Source organism: Danio aesculapii, chromosome 5 (genome assembly GCF_903798145.1).
Source record: "Danio aesculapii chromosome 5, fDanAes4.1, whole genome shotgun sequence".
Classification (NCBI taxonomy): Eukaryota; Metazoa; Chordata; class Actinopteri; order Cypriniformes; family Danionidae; genus Danio; species Danio aesculapii.
Window position 1 is genome coordinate 56,045,426 of NC_079439.1, and position 16,057 is coordinate 56,061,482.

Below are 16,057 nucleotides of genomic sequence, written 5' to 3' on the forward strand. Positions count from 1 at the left end.
GCTCATCATCCGTTTGCACATCACTGCTTTAATATTCCACTCCGCTCACGTTCATGTCAGTGTGAGACACATTAGTTTCAGATGACGTGTGTAATGTTCAAAGCCTTTGACTACAACTGTGTAATTAAAGAGATTGACTTCGGCTGCAAGTGGCTTGACGCCTTGAACTTATTTGTGCCGTGGGCCTGTTTACCAGGGTCATTAGATGATGTTTTTTCCCTCTTATGCCTTTTCTTCCAATAAACAAATTTGTCGCACAGAAACACAGTGCAAAAACAGAGTAATCATGCGAGCGCTCAGGAAGGAAATGACTTATACCAAGCCATTAGTGTTTCAACACGGCCAAACAAGAGAAGGTAGAGAGAAAGAGTAAGATGGACAGAACGAGAGAGAAAAGGATAAAAAGAGAGAAAAAATACACAAAAGGAGAGAGAGAGATGCATGAGAGCCCTAAAGAAGAACGGCACAAAGAAGAAAGCAAAAAGTGAAAGGAGGCGAGAGGAGAGGGGTGTTTAGTTCATGCATAATGCATCACGACAGAATTTGGGGAATAAAGGCTTTTCTAACTAAAAGCTGGAGGCAAAGAGAAAAAGAATGACTTCACTTGCTTTTTGGCTTGTCTTATCTCATCTCCTCTTTCATTCTTCCTTTTGTTTTCACTCCTGAGCTGTCGGAGGAAGACTGATGCAGTGAGGGCTAATGCATCCCGAAACTACTTTTGTCTGCGGAGAGAGAACCAGAGGAAGAGAAAAGACAAGAGATGAAAATGAAATTTGTGCCAGTGCCATAGATGATGCATTTCTAATCTTAAGCATGGCTGTGGGAGTTATTTAAAAAAAAAATAGAAAGATTGAATAATTAAAAAAACCAAAATAAATGATTATTGGAATGAGTGAATAAAATATAGATTTGTGAAACATGGGACAAAAACATGCAGTGTGATGACATGTTATATTAAAATAGATGGCAATTGTGGATATTTATATTTACAAACAATATAATTTTTTTTTGTATGATATTTAAATGTCCTGCTTAAGAAACTGCAAGTACCCACTGTTTACTGAATACATATACCATTTCATTTTCTTTGTTAGTCTTGATTCATCCGAAGAATCGCTGATAAAGAATTATTCATTCTGGGTATGCCAGCTCTTCCTAAGGAAATATGCCAGCAGTGTCAATTATTAACACTTAAGAAGCATAAATATTCAATGAGCCTGAAGCCCTTTTTCAAGATGCAGAGCAAACAAACAACCAAAACGATGAGGAAAACATAGGCAAAAATGCAAATTGAGCTTGTTCCATGCATCCTTATAAATTAATGTGAATTTATTAAGCCCTCTTCATGGCACATGTCAAAACTAAAAAGGAAAAAAAGCGTGTTTATTTACACACAACACATCCTTTTTAATACTCATCAAACAAACATGATGCACTTAAAAAACACACACAGACTATTTAAGAAAAAAAGGGGGAAAAATCTGTTCAGCGTATTAATGTTGAAATGTATGCTTTTCTTACACTAAAACATGCTAGATGTTTTCATTGTTGAATGAATGAACACATTCAGGTAGGCTGAAAGCATTCAATTTGAATAGATCATTTGCATTTATAAACAAAAAAAAAACACTTAAAAATGCACAGCATGTTCAAACATGGCAAGAAAGGGATATATTTGCAGTGTTTCAATTTAAAATAATATTAGTAATGATACAAGTCATTAATTACACATAAGATGAGGAAGCAAACAAGGTACAGGTGAACATAATCAATAAACCAATGTAAAATTCCAGAAGTTAAACCTGCATCCACATATGCCAACTTCCACACTATATAGCATGCATTCATTCTTTCATTCATTTTCTTTTCAGCTTAGTCTTGTTTTGAACTTATCCAGCATATGTTTTACACAAAGGATGCCCTTCCAGCTGCAACCCATCACTGGGAAACACTCATACACTCTCATTCACACATATAAACTACAGACAATTTAGCTTACCCAATTCACCTACTGTATAACACATGTCGTTGGACTTGTGGGGGAAAGCGGAGTACCCGGTGGAAACCCACATGAACATGGGAAGAACATGCAAATTCCACAGCGAAATGCCAACTGACCCAGCCGAGGTTTGAACCAGCAACCTTCTTGCTGTATCATGCATAAAAATGATAAAAATAAGAATGAATGTAAGCTGAGTAATATGATCCAAATTCATTTTATTAATAAAAACATAAGAAAAAGTACCTGGATGGCAAAATATTTTTGGGGAGATGACATTGCAAACAATTAACACTTGACCTTACGCTAACACCTTTCCCATAAATAAATTAAATCACGTTCAGCTCATCATGCTGATTTCCAAATTTAGATTTTCTTAGATTGTATGTCCATCCAAAGCAACGCATATAAATAGACATGAACTTTGCCTGACACACAAAAAAAGAAACAACAACTCCTAAGTGCCCTCATTTCCTTCAGGTCCTGCCTGCATCCAGAAACATTTCTATGAGCTATTTTATAAAATTGCTCTCTCCTTCTCTGTTTCTCCCTCTCTGTTGACGTGACCCAGTTCCTAAGGGGAAGCTCCCATAAAGTGAGACAGGACAAAGCATTATATTCTTTCTAGTGTCTAGTCCTGCACCTTCAGTCTTAACCCCATGCATCCTCCTGACCACATCCTAACCTCATGTCAACAATATTGTGGCATCCTTACAGTACATACAGCCGGAGTGACGTTTACTCTGGTCATTACAAACACAACCATCTCTGTTTTGATAGCATGGCTGTGGGCTATTCATCTGAAGCTCGTCTGAAATGTCTTCCAGCACTTTTAGATGAATTATAACTGATCTCCTGCTGAGCTGCCGCGGGACATGCAGTCTGGTTGAGGAACAGATTTTGTGTTTTGGGTCTCTGCTGGCCTCTAACTGTCTGGAGGCAACATAAGGCCTGGTGGTAGTGCTTCTGACAACGAGCTGCTGTTTCCTTTTCTGTAGAGTGTTTCAGGCGTCATTCTTCAATCTGCAGGAAAATCCAAAAAATGCTGCAAAAACAAAATTAAAAAATAAATAAAACAAGAATGCTCACAGGTGCAGTGCTAGAGTTAAAACTACCTAGCTGCAAGCTACCCATACAGTATCCTAGTTTTCTATGATAAAATCTAAGTAGCACTGTAAAAATGTTGTCTCCACTTTATATTTGGTGGCTTTAACTATATATTTATCTCAAAACATACATAACAGATTTACGAATTACTGTATAAAATCTACAGTCAAAAAGCAAAATAGTATATACTGTATTATTATACATTACCTGTGTTATGATCACCAGATCGCTAAAGAACTACAAATCCACCGTTATATGGACTACATTTCCTGTCATGCACTGCTCACACACACATGTTCCAAGTTTCCATTGATTACACACTCCCACAGCTGGAAGCTGCTCAAAGACTGATTACAATGACTGTTTAAACAGCACATACACACGCATCAGTGCTGAGTCTTCTTTTACTGTTATTGCGAACCTTACGATGCGTCTCCTTTGCCTTGCCTTGTCATGTTTTGACCCTCGATTTGTTTTGTTTGTTTACATTGCTTGCTGCCTATACTGACCATTTGCCTGTTTAGCTAATGACCACGACTCTGGATTGCCTGAATACATCTGTTTTACCCTGTTGACCGTTGCCTGCCTTACTACTCTTATTAAAATAAACTCGCATTTGGATCCACACCTCCATTGTCAGCATCCATCACATTACAGAAGACTCAGCCACACTTATGGATACAGCGGTGTCAAGTTTATGCGTCTTCGTTAGGAAGCCTGGTCTATCGAAGAGTATGTGGAGGACTTCATCCAGGTAGCCCATTTAGCATCTTTAAAGGATTTATGCCTTATGCCATTTTTCCATGGAGGACTTTCTGAGTCTCTTTATTCATATTTGCCATTGCATAACCGGAGTGCTCTCTTAAACAAAGCCTCCTGACCCACTGAGGTTAGCTGAACTGCCAGTGCTCTCTTAAACAAAGCCTCCTGACCCACTGGGGTTAGCTGAACTGCCAGTGCTTCCTGAACCAGAGCCTCTTGACCCACTGTGGGTGTTTGATCCACCTTTGCCTGCTGAACCAAAGCCTATTGCAGCTGCACGTTCCAGGCCCTTCTGCAGCTCCAGGTGCTCCACAGCTCCATGCTCCAGGTCCTCCACAGCTCCATGCTCCAGGTTCTTCGCAGCTCCATGCTTTAGGTCAGGGGTGTCCAAACTTTTTAGGCCGAGGGCCAGATGCAAGCAAAAAAAAAAAAAAAAACGTATATATATATAATCCTATATAAATTCTTCTTCAGTGAAGGGTTTCCTGTGCTGTGCAATTAGCTGAGCTACCCCATAACTAGCCAGCGTAGAATTTTCTTCCACTTTATTAGCACGAATAAACTGCTGTTGTTGAGCTGATAGGGCAGCTGCTAATTGTTTTACTTTATGATCTCGTTCGGCACCAGTGTAAGAGCTGAAAGCCTGATGTTTTGTTTCATAATGTATTTTAATATTATATTCCTTCATTACTGTAACTGATTCCTGGCAAATTAAACAGACACATATTCTGCTGACCTCTGTGAAGAAATATTCTTTGCCTCAATGTGACAGAAATTTCCTGCATTCTGCTGGCCATGACTCGCCAAAACGGGATTATCAATTACAGGGTTCAATGCTAATATGTATATATGTATATGTATATTGATTACAATGACTATTCAAACAGCACACTCATCAGTGCTGTGTCTTGTTTTACTGTTACTGTGAACCTTATAATGCGTCTCCTTCATCTTGCCTTGTCATGTTTTGACCCTCACTTTGTTTTGTTTGTTTATGTTGCTTGCTGCCTGTACTGACCATTCAACTGGTTAGCTAATGACCACTACTCTCTCACTAATCTCACCAATTCTCGGGGGCCCCCAAAGTGCATGGGCCCTTAGAATCGTGTTAACTCCCCCCCCCCCCCCCACCACCACCCCCACCCCCCCCTCCCTAGCAGTGCCCCTGCTCCTAGCTACAACAAGCTAACAGCTCTGATTAGCAACACAACAAGGTATCACAATAATAGTTATTGATAGTTTTTTTTCCTCCGGTTTCCCCCACAGTCCAGAGACATGTGGTACAGGTACATTTGGTAAGCTAAATTGTCCATAACGTATGTCTGTGAATGGAAATGTATGGATGTTTCCCAGTGATGGGTTGCGACTGGAAGAGCATCCGCTGTGTAAAACATATGCCGGATAAGTTGGAGGTTCATTCCGCTGTGGTGACCCCAGACTAATAAAGGGACTAAACCAAAAAGAAAATGAATGAGGCTCGAGGCTCGATTCAGTGACCTTCTTGCTGTGAGGTGATCGTGTCACAGTGGCTCAGTGGTTATCGCCTCACAGCAAGAAGGTCACTGATTCAAGTCATGTTGTTTAGTGTAAAACATGTTGAAGATAAGTAAAACATGTTTTAGACTTTCAATTGATTAAATAAAATGTTTCACAAAAGCTGTTGATTCCGTGTAGTGACGCCTCTCCTCCATTGACTTCCTCATCAATGTACCGGGAAAACTGGTATACCATGTGTTCATATACTCTGACCGTCTCTCAAAAACCTACAAAAGAAAAATATAAAATTTCATGATTATTTGCACTTAATTCAGTATTTTAATATCTCATTGTGATGGTGGTTTTACTGTGTAAACCAAAAGTACTCTAAACACACATTTGCTTATGAATGCTCAGTCAGAAAATGTGAGTCATTAGCCGATTCACACAGCTTTATTGGCCAAAGCTAAACATTCGATTTCAAGAACAGCCTGTAAATCACAGAGGGCATTAACTGCCATAATAAGCAGTTGTAAACATTCACAGCAGTGCTGGTTTCCCAGCATGCTCCACGTGCGTGCAAACCTCCCTAAGTGTTTACATTTGTCTGACAGATAACTGCAGCAGAAGGCTTAGGGCAAGTTTGCCGTTGCTGTCCTGTGAGAGCTGCTGAAGGCGAAGAGAAGGCCCCTGAAAATGGAAGTGTCAAATAAGGGTTGTAACAAATGAAGAGCTCTCTAATGCAGTGTTTCCCAACCCTGTTCCTGGAGGCACACCAACAGTACATATTTTGTAGGTCTCCCCTATCTCACCCATTCGTTTCAGGTTTTGGGGTCTTTTCTAATGTTCTGCTGAGTTGATTCAGGTGTGTTTGATTAGGGAGAGGTTGAAAATGTGTACTGTTGGTGTGCCTTCAGGAACAGGGTTGGGAAACACTGCTCTAATGTACAACGCTGTTTGTTGGAATGTCATAAATCCCAGGTTTGAGGCTTTCTTTTTTTGGTGATCTCAATGAAGAAAGTAAATTAAGCCAGTTTGAATTATTTATTTTAAAAAGCATATTGATTGATTGATTGATTGATTTGTTTGTTTGATTTACAAATTGGCAGTAATATTAGTCAATAATTTGACTATATACAGTATTAACAGTATCAGTAGGGTTGCCACATTGTTACTGTTCTACACTGTGAAATATATCTGTTAAAGGTTTTTATATTTTATTATTCATTTTTTTCATTCAAGTGTTTTTTTGTTTATTTACGGTTGTGAATTGCATTATGGAAAATTGAACTCTCCTCTGTCGACTTTTGATGTTGAACACATCAAACCACAGTTTAACAAAGTAACTTTTATTGACATTGAAGTGTAAAATAACAGAAAATGTATTGGCAGTTTATTACAATGCTTTTGTACTGTAATATACAACACCATCCCAGGCAATATATCACTTTAAACTATTAAAAATTATTATAAAAGACAGTTTTTTTTTTACTTTTCAAGGTTAAGTTGATGGATGAAAGAGCAATGTCCCATAATGCAATTTAAAAGCATAAATAAGCACAAAAATATAAACATAAATAAAAAAATAAGATAGAAAATAAAAACATGAATCACAAACTGCTAATTTCCAGATATTTTACAGTACACTGTAAGTGGTTTTGCTGAACACTGCATGTAAATTTGATTTATAATAGTTGGAATACATATTTTAAGTGATGTTCCGTGCATCCTTTAAATTACCTGCAAAGCTTGTTATTTCTGACTGTCATTAATTGCCCATATTTGCCTAGAAATTGATATGTGATATAGCTCCCAATTTTGGGGCTGTGAAAAAAAAAATGCAGGATGGGTGAGTAAAACATGCCAGCATGGTATCTGAAGGGACGCTCACAACTGAGGGGCGGATCCAAATGCAGGTTTATTAACAAGAATGGTCAGGCAAGCAATGGTCAACAGGTTCAAACAGGTACATGCAGGCAAATCCAGAGTCGTGGGGCATAAAAGGCAGATGGTCAAAAGGCAGAGAGCAGAAAGAAATAAACAATAAAACAAAATGAGGGTCAGGCAAGGCAAGGCAAATGCATCATAATGCTCACAGTACACTTAAACAAGACTCTGCACTTATGCGTGTGTGTGTGCTGCTTAAATCGTCCTTGTAATCAATCCATAACAATCATCTGGCCATGAGTGTGTGTAATTAATGGAAACTGGAACAGGTGCGTGTGAGCGGTGCATGACTGGATATATAGTCCAAATAACAGCGGTCTATCACTGAATATGACAGAAATATCGAAAACAAAACCAATATATATATTCTTCAATCAATCAAAACATAAATATCAAACTGTAAGATGAAAAGCTAGCACAATATTTCTAAAGTACAGTACATGATGTATCATAGAAATTTAAGTATGCAATCTGGACTCTTGTCTTACAAAAAATGTTGATTAATCAACTCATTGGATAGTTCCAAGATAAATGCATTGGAATAGCTAGATCAAATAATGTATACTGTAATTTGCAATAACATTTTTATATCCATTAAATTTTGAGATTAGGTCTGGATCACAAGAACATAATGAAAACAGACAGATTCTGCTATATAAAAAGGCCATCTCACATGAGTACATGAGTATGACTTTACAAAAAAAAAATTATTGGTCTTTTTGTTGAACTAATGGCATTACTCTACCGTACACTATCTGGGAAAGGAATAATTGAAGGCCACATTGACAGACCCAACACGATTGCAGGAAAAAGACAAAGGAAAAACAGTCTGATAACAAAGGTCACCACCATGACTTACAGCAGAACAATAGACTGAAACATAAGGCATTGTGTAGGTGAGATTCAGCCAACACATAAAACTTGATGAATGCACTGAGATAGACATTATCTGGTTATAACATAAATTGTTTTGCTGAGCCCTTTTTGTACCCTACAAATGGTTCATACAGATAAGAAGAAATGGATTCAGGTAATATCAGACTCTGACGGATTTCAATGAGCAGAAATGCTTTCAATAAACCAAGAGATGTAGCAACATTCTGCTTGGCCTTGGTAGAAGCTGTCTATTCACTCAGGCCTCATGTAACAATTTTGTCCACAATGAAAGCAGCATGACCACAGCCAATCAGATTAGAGCATTCGCTCTCATTGATCTCAGCTGAAGTGTGTGAAGCTACAAACAAATCCTAGGCTTAAATGATTTTCATGACACCTCTGCAGATGACATTTTTTCGTCTTGTGAAGGATGAACAATTTACATTACAGTAAGAGATGTGAACTGAAGCTAATGTGAACTGACAACAATGCTTTTTGTTCATAAAAAAAAAATGCAAGATTCACTAAATTATTATGCCCCTTTTAACAAGATGTAAAATAAGTCTCTGATGTCCCTAGAGTGTGTATGGGAAATTTCAGCTCAAAATACTACACAAATAATGTTTTATAACTCTTTAAAACTGCCCCTTTTGTGATTTGATCCTAATTGAGCTGTTTTGGTGACTGTCATTTTAAATTCAAATGAGATGCTCTTTTCAAAAGAGGACGGAGCTACAAATGCCTACAGTATGTGTCAGTATAAAGACAGATTTAAAAACAAGACTAAAGTCCTATGCTAACAAGGCAAAGCTTTTCACACATGGGTGGGGCCCTCTGATGACATAAAGAGAGAATGTCAATCAAATTTTTCTCCAGACTGTTTTATATTTAGCTATATTTAGCTAGTATTATATATAGCTAGTTATATTTACACACTGTTGCCACATAACTGTGTTTAAACCCCTTATAAAAGTGATTTTTTGCATAATAGGTCCACTTTAAATGGGTGGTCCACAGTGTATTTTTAAATCTATGTTGTGTTTATAAGATGCAAGGCAACGTTTGCTCCTGCTTAACTTGTCACAAATCAAGTAATCTTTTTATATATGTTACTTTGATTATAATTAGCTACTTGGCTAAGATGAAAACGATTGTAATATTTCCTAGTTCCTCTGAAAGGCTCGGCCTCAAGAGGCTCTGATTAGTCAGCTAACACAATGTACTGTGATGCTATCCTTTGTCAAATGCTAGCTATATATATTTTTTATAATTATCTGGAACATAATTAAAATTGTAATTGTAAGCACTTCTGTCTTTGTGTCGTGTCCTTTATCGTGGCCTAAATACAGAAACAGAATGAGCTCTGTGGAAATAGCAGCGTTTGGATGGCATTTTAGCTTGCTATAACATTACAGCACCTCTGGCCATGCCTCTTTGCTGTGCAGGGTGTGTGTGCATAGGTGAATGCACTTAACTGGAACCCCTTCTGATTTCACTAGCCCGAATGTATTTTTTTGTAGTCCCCAAACATGGTTTGCTGTAGACTTTGCTAAGCTAACTCTGTAAAAGTCTTCCTTTGCATTAAACGATGAGCGTATTCCATTCAGAGATGTTGTTTATGTTCACACAGCTACATTACTCATCAACTAAAGTTTAAAATATAATATTGTAGTGGACTGATAAAAACTGATAAAATAAAAACTCTCTTAAGCACAAATTAGTGTTTTATAATTATTTCTGAAGGATCGTGTAGCAATGAAAACTCAAGTAATGATGCTGAAAACTAAACTCTGAATGACAGAAATGAAATGCCATTTTAATATGTTAAAATATAAACAATTATTTTCCATATTAACAAACTAAAGTTTCAATCAAATAAATAAACAAAGTGTTGATACAAAGACTTATAAAAGACATATAAAACACTAAACAACGTTTTGTTTTGTTATTTACGGTGTGCATGTAGAAATACAAATGAGGGAAACCATTAGGGCTTTACATTAACACCCGCCAATCCGCCAAATGTGGGTAGATTTCAGCGGTGGCGGGTAAGACAGACACTCCCACTAGCCACTTTGGCTGGTTGAAAATAATTTTTCCCAGATAATAATTCTTAAAAGGAGGGTTCGACAATAAGAATGGTCCAATATGCATGCAAAGGCGGTCTTAGAATTGAGAAGCAACACGACTGACAAAAATAACCGCGTTTGCAACTTCGCGCGAGCAAAGCAGAAAATGAGAGGATAATCACTCGCACTAACAGCTGAGGTGATGTGCGCGACTGTTTATAATGAGTGCGCGCTCCCATTTCTTTCGTGAAGCAACTGTGTCTAGAAACACAACTGATGCTATCGGTTCTCTTTCAAATAGACTAGACAAAAAGTTATGAACATGCACCCACAGTCTAGCTACTTTCAAGATTTCCAGAGTTGACTTATTGTAAGCAGCGCCAGTTGCTTTCGCTTTAACCATTCTTTGAACAGATTATTTATGAGTCTAACAATACCCGTGTGTGTGAACATTCTTTCATTATCACATGAAATGTTTTTTACCTACTTTCTTTTGCCTTAATATGGTTTAATTAATATTTTACAATAACATTGCTTTATTGGGAGATTAACTCCCAATTCATGTGTAGTTAACTGGTGATCTGGGACCTTTAGCCAGGACAGATTACTGTGCATATGTTTTGTTAAATAAAAAGTATAGTATATAGCTATATTTTGCTTGTTTTGACACATTTTAAATTTGTGGCTAAGAAATAATTAATTGTTTGGTGTGGTCAGAGATAAATTTAGTAAATCCTTCATTTTGAGCTCTGAAAATGATGTGAAATAAAAACTAATTGTAATACTATGAAACCATGACCCATTTGCTCATGATTATTGAGCAAGCTCATAGATGATGCACAAAAAGTGAAATGAATGAGGAGGCATGTGGAGATAACGCAAAATCTAAATCAAGTAATTTTAGCATGTCAAAGTCATATTTATGTGTATAAAATATATTTTCCCAACAATAAAACTGTGGCTACACTGTAAAAAATAAATGTTATTTTACAGGTAATTGTCTGTATTTTTTTACAGAATTTTTCAGTTTTTTCATTATACAGTGAATACCTGTTGTTTTACAGATATGTTCTGTAATAAAAAAATCTTACATTAAATTTACAGTTATTGCTTGTATTTTGGTATTACATTCTTTTTCTGTTTTTTAAAGGAAATGTTCTGTATTTTAAGAGAGTAACACGTAATTTTACGTTAATATTTACAGATTATTCCTGTAAAAATAAACTGTAAAAAATAAATGTTATTTTACAGATAATTGTCTGTATTTTTTTACAGAATTTTCCTGTTTTTTCATTATACGGTGAAATATATATTTTTACAGATATTTTCTGTATTTAAAAATTCCAACATTTAATTTACAGATAATTGTTAGTATTTTGGTATTACATGTTTTTTCAGGTGGCGCAGTGGGTAGCACAATCGCCTCACAAGAAGGTCGCTGGTTCGAACCTCGGCATGAGTCAGTTGGCATTTGCATGTTCTCCCCATGTTGGCGTGGGTTTCCTCCGGGTGCTCCGGTTTCCCCCACAGTACAAAGACATGCGGTACAGGTGAATTGGGTAGGCTAAATTGTCCGTAGTGTATGTGTGTGAATGAGTGTGTATGGATGTTTCCCAGTGATGGGTTGCAGCTGAACGGGCATCCGCTGTGTAAAACATATGCTGGATAAGTTGACAGTTAATTCCGCTGTGGCGACCCCTGATTATTAAAGGGACTAAGCCGAAGAGAAAATGAATGAATGAATGAATGTTTTTTCAGTTTTTTTTATTAAATTTTCTGTATTTTCAGAGAGTAATGTGTAATTTGACTTTAATATTTACTGATTATTCCTGTAAAAATAGGTTAACAAAAATCGAACCACATTTAAAGTGATTTTAGTACCATTGAAGATATAATCATCCCTTACAGAAATGTCACATGATTTTGCATGTGAAGTTTCACTTGACTACATGTGCATGTGAAATTGCACATATTATTCATTCTTTTTCTTTTCGGCTTAGTCCCTTTATTAATCTGGGGTCGCCACAGCGGAATAAACCATCAACTTATCCAGCATGTGTTTTAAGCAGCAGATGCCCTTCCAGCTGCAACCCATCACTGGGAACACCCCCACACTCATTCACACATACACTATTGACAATTTAGCCTACCCAATTCACCTATAGCGCATGTCTTTGGACTGTGTGGGAAACGGTGCACCCGAAGGAAACCCACGCTAACACGGGGAGAACATGCAAACTCCACACAGAAATTACCACTGACCAAGCCGAGACTCAAACCAGTGACCTTCTTGCTGTGAGGCGACAGTGCTACCCACTGCGCCTTGCACATATCTGTTTTTGCTAATAAACTTTTCAAATTCTATTTAGAAGATGACTAGTTTACCATAAGAAAATACCTGAAAATAAGTACAAAAACAAGTACAGTAGTTTATAGTAGTCCAATTATCACACCATTGGCAAATTAGACTGTACAGCACTACAATGCACAAGTGGAGTAAAGTTGCAGTTTACCTTTTTTTATAGTTGTACTTTAATGTACTGAAAATTAAACTGGCGTTGAACTTTCAATTCAATATGTAGTAATGTAGTTGAACTGTATACTTCATTATATTGCAATTTTGCAGTAGCAAATATTTTTACTGCAGTTATTCTTTATACTGCTATTGTTCCACAGTTGTACTGCAGTTTTACTTCAGTTTACTGCAGTTATTTTTTTAAGGGTTTGTTATATTGTTTTGTAAAGTATGAAATCTAAAAGTAACACCAATAGCACCAAGATGTTGAGGTTTACAAATAAATAAGTAAAAAACTTGTAGCATAGTGGGCTGAAAATACACATGAATGTCTTTTTTAATGTGAATGTTGAATCTTGCAAAATGTGAACATGCAATTTGTATACAATAGCTCATTCAAATAAATATTTGTAAACAAGGTTGACAAGCAGTTGCTGAATAAATTGTAGCAAAGCTGCTAAAATGCAATATGGTGAGCATGTTGGAATGAGTTTCATGTGCTCCACATGTTATAACATGGGTTAGACTATTTGTCCAACTTTAACTGCCAGCTGTTCACAGGATTCGTGTCATCTCGAACAAGTCTCCACATGTGGGCACATGAACTTCATGCGTGGTCACATGTGATGATTATGTGGATAAACGTGATTTTTCTGTAACCTGTTAAAGTGAAGATTAACTTGAAGTTATAAATGTCAAATAATAGCCTAGTATTTTAGGCCACATACTGTACAGTACATGCACTGTAAAATACAAAAAATGCTCATTTTAATTATTATATTCATTTTCTATAATATGTATGATGTATGCTATTATATTATTTTTCTCCTAGTGACTAATCACACATATTACTTGTGTATGCATGTTATGACCTGTAAATATTTTTTCTAATCAATCTTTACAGTTACAAGTCAACAAAAAGTTAACTAAACATTACATGGCCTACTTCTGTGTTCGTAACACGATTAGCATAGCAATCATTTTACGACATCAGAACACGACTGAAAGGTGGCATTGCTGAACACGGGAAGAAAGCGCGCCATCTGAACGGAGACGCGGCCGCGCAAATTCACTTCTCTGCTGTGAAGAGGAAACTCCACATCTGTGAGGTAACGCCAAAAGCTTGACTCTAAAGTACCTATCGACGTATTCAAATATACAACTGTCAAAGTGTACGTTTTGATAGACAAGGCGAGTAATGTAGGACATACGTTATGTTTGCTAAGTAACGTTAAGGTTGCAGCTGAGTTTTAGCTTCAAATTCAACGTTGCCGAATAAAATAATTCCTAATTGCCTAATTTAAAACTTATGCTTTTGTTGTTTTCTGTGGCCGTGTTTTTGACACACAAGTTAGCTGGTTAACTAGGCTAACATTAAAGATTTGCTTAAAATAATAGCAATATGCCACATTAACCTTACGTTACTTCGTTGAGCTTTTTAACGACCAAGATACCGTCTAAAGTGTTATAAAAGATAATGGTTTGGTTTAAAACAAGTCAGCGTTGAGTCTGGCATAAATTGAACGTAAATTAGTTGATATAAAGCTGAAATGCAACGGGGGAAATAGTCACTCATACTGTGCTATTATAGTCACATTTGTAAGGGGAAAACATTAACGTTACAAGCTGCATTTCATTTCAGAAAAGGTTAACTATACTACAAATTTCACAGAATTTTTCATAAAGATTACAGGCATTTGACTTTTCTGTATAAAATGGGAGTTTGTGAGATTTCAGTGATTTGTCTTTAGTTATACTTGGATAATTTTTACATAGCAAGCATTTGCAAACTTCTGTCTCTTTTTTTTCACCCTCAGTTGTTTGATTCAAGAATTTAAACGTGAAACTACCTGAAGCAAGAAGGCATTTTCAAGCTCAAATATATCTCTATTACACTGAAGTGAGTATGCAACATGGCAAGTGTTTTAAAAACTTTCACATGTCCTATATGTGGCATTGCTTCAAAAACACTGAAAGGGTATGTAAATCACCAACAGTTACACAAAAATGAAGCTCATAGTGAATATGCCTGTTGTGTAGCTGGTTGCAAATCAAGATTTACAAAGTACAATTGCTTTAAAAGTCATTTTGCGCCACCATAGACAGTCATCCATATTGCAGTGGGAAACAGTACAGGGTCCACTGATATGTCAAAATCCACTTTGTCAGAAAGTGCAATGATCTTAAAGATCTCTTAGATCATTTAAAATCACGTTTCGAAGAAAGATTGCCCATTTAAAATGTGTGGCAAAACCTTTTCATTGAGGTCCTCCTTTACTGATCACCTCTCTAAATATCATAAAAATGCTACATCTTTACAGGTATCAGATGTGTATATTGTTCATTCTGTGCAGAGTGAGTCACTTGATGTTGCTCAAAATGCACCAGAGGTAAGAATTGATGAGCCAGAGAATAGCCTGTGCCCACCTGATATGATATGAGGACTTTATCTCGGTTTTATATGAAGTTATAAGCCAAATACCTTATACCTTCCTCCACTATTCAAATGATTGTGGAACAAATTGACAGTCTTAACTCTGTGTGCCACCAGTATGTAGTTGATCTACTTCAAGGTGCTCTGCAAGCAAATACTCAGTTGAGTGAGTCGGAAATTAAAGATGTTGTGTCAAGTTTAAGTGACAGGTAAATTAAATCTTGCTGGGGTTTCTAGTAAACCATAAAAATTTATATTTTTTACTATTATTATTTCTTCATCAGGGTAGTTAACTGAAAAGGAGAAATAGCCATGTAAGCACTGTTGTAATTTTAAAATTTGACCAATGTGTGTGTTTGTGTAATGTAGGGAATTCTCCCCTGACAGCTGGACGCTTTATGATTGCTGTGGATCAGACCATTGTGAACGATGGTGTCACAAATTGTGGTGATGCCCTTCTGATGATGTTTGTGACCTACTACAGTCTCAACATCAGTTATCCATTGGAAGTTGGTGTAACTCTGGAGTTCATGCAAAGGTAAGCCTTCAAAGTGTAACTACAAAATAGATGCTTGGTAGGGAAAATGTGTTTATATATGTGACGAATATATAAAATGATAAACTTTATTTACGAATCGGCTCATTTAATTAATGGACTTTAAATAACACAAGAATAGTCCATATTTAAAAAAAGCTATTTAATGGTAAATTCCTTACAACATATAATACATTTATGAAGTTTAAGGAGCAACTTCACACAAGCTCTTCTGGCAATTTTGGAAAGATGTATTGGTACATTACAAACTGTATTCCTTTTCAATAAATTACAATATTCCAAGTTTTAAGAAATATTTAAGAAAGAGTTGCTTCGT

The 16,057-nt window shown here is 36.5% G+C and overlaps 1 long non-coding RNA gene across 1 annotated transcript in view; it reads left to right on the forward strand.

Moving 5' to 3' along the window:
• Positions 1 to 13,775: 13,775 nt before the first annotated feature.
• LOC130228617 (uncharacterized) overlaps positions 13,776 to 16,057 on the forward strand; it is a 5,419-nt gene continuing 3,137 nt past the window's right edge. The window contains exons 1-3 of the long non-coding RNA XR_008837791.1: positions 13,776 to 13,860; positions 14,569 to 14,651; positions 15,555 to 15,723. This is a non-coding gene — a long non-coding RNA (uncharacterized LOC130228617). The remainder of the gene's footprint in view (positions 13,861 to 14,568; positions 14,652 to 15,554; positions 15,724 to 16,057) is intronic.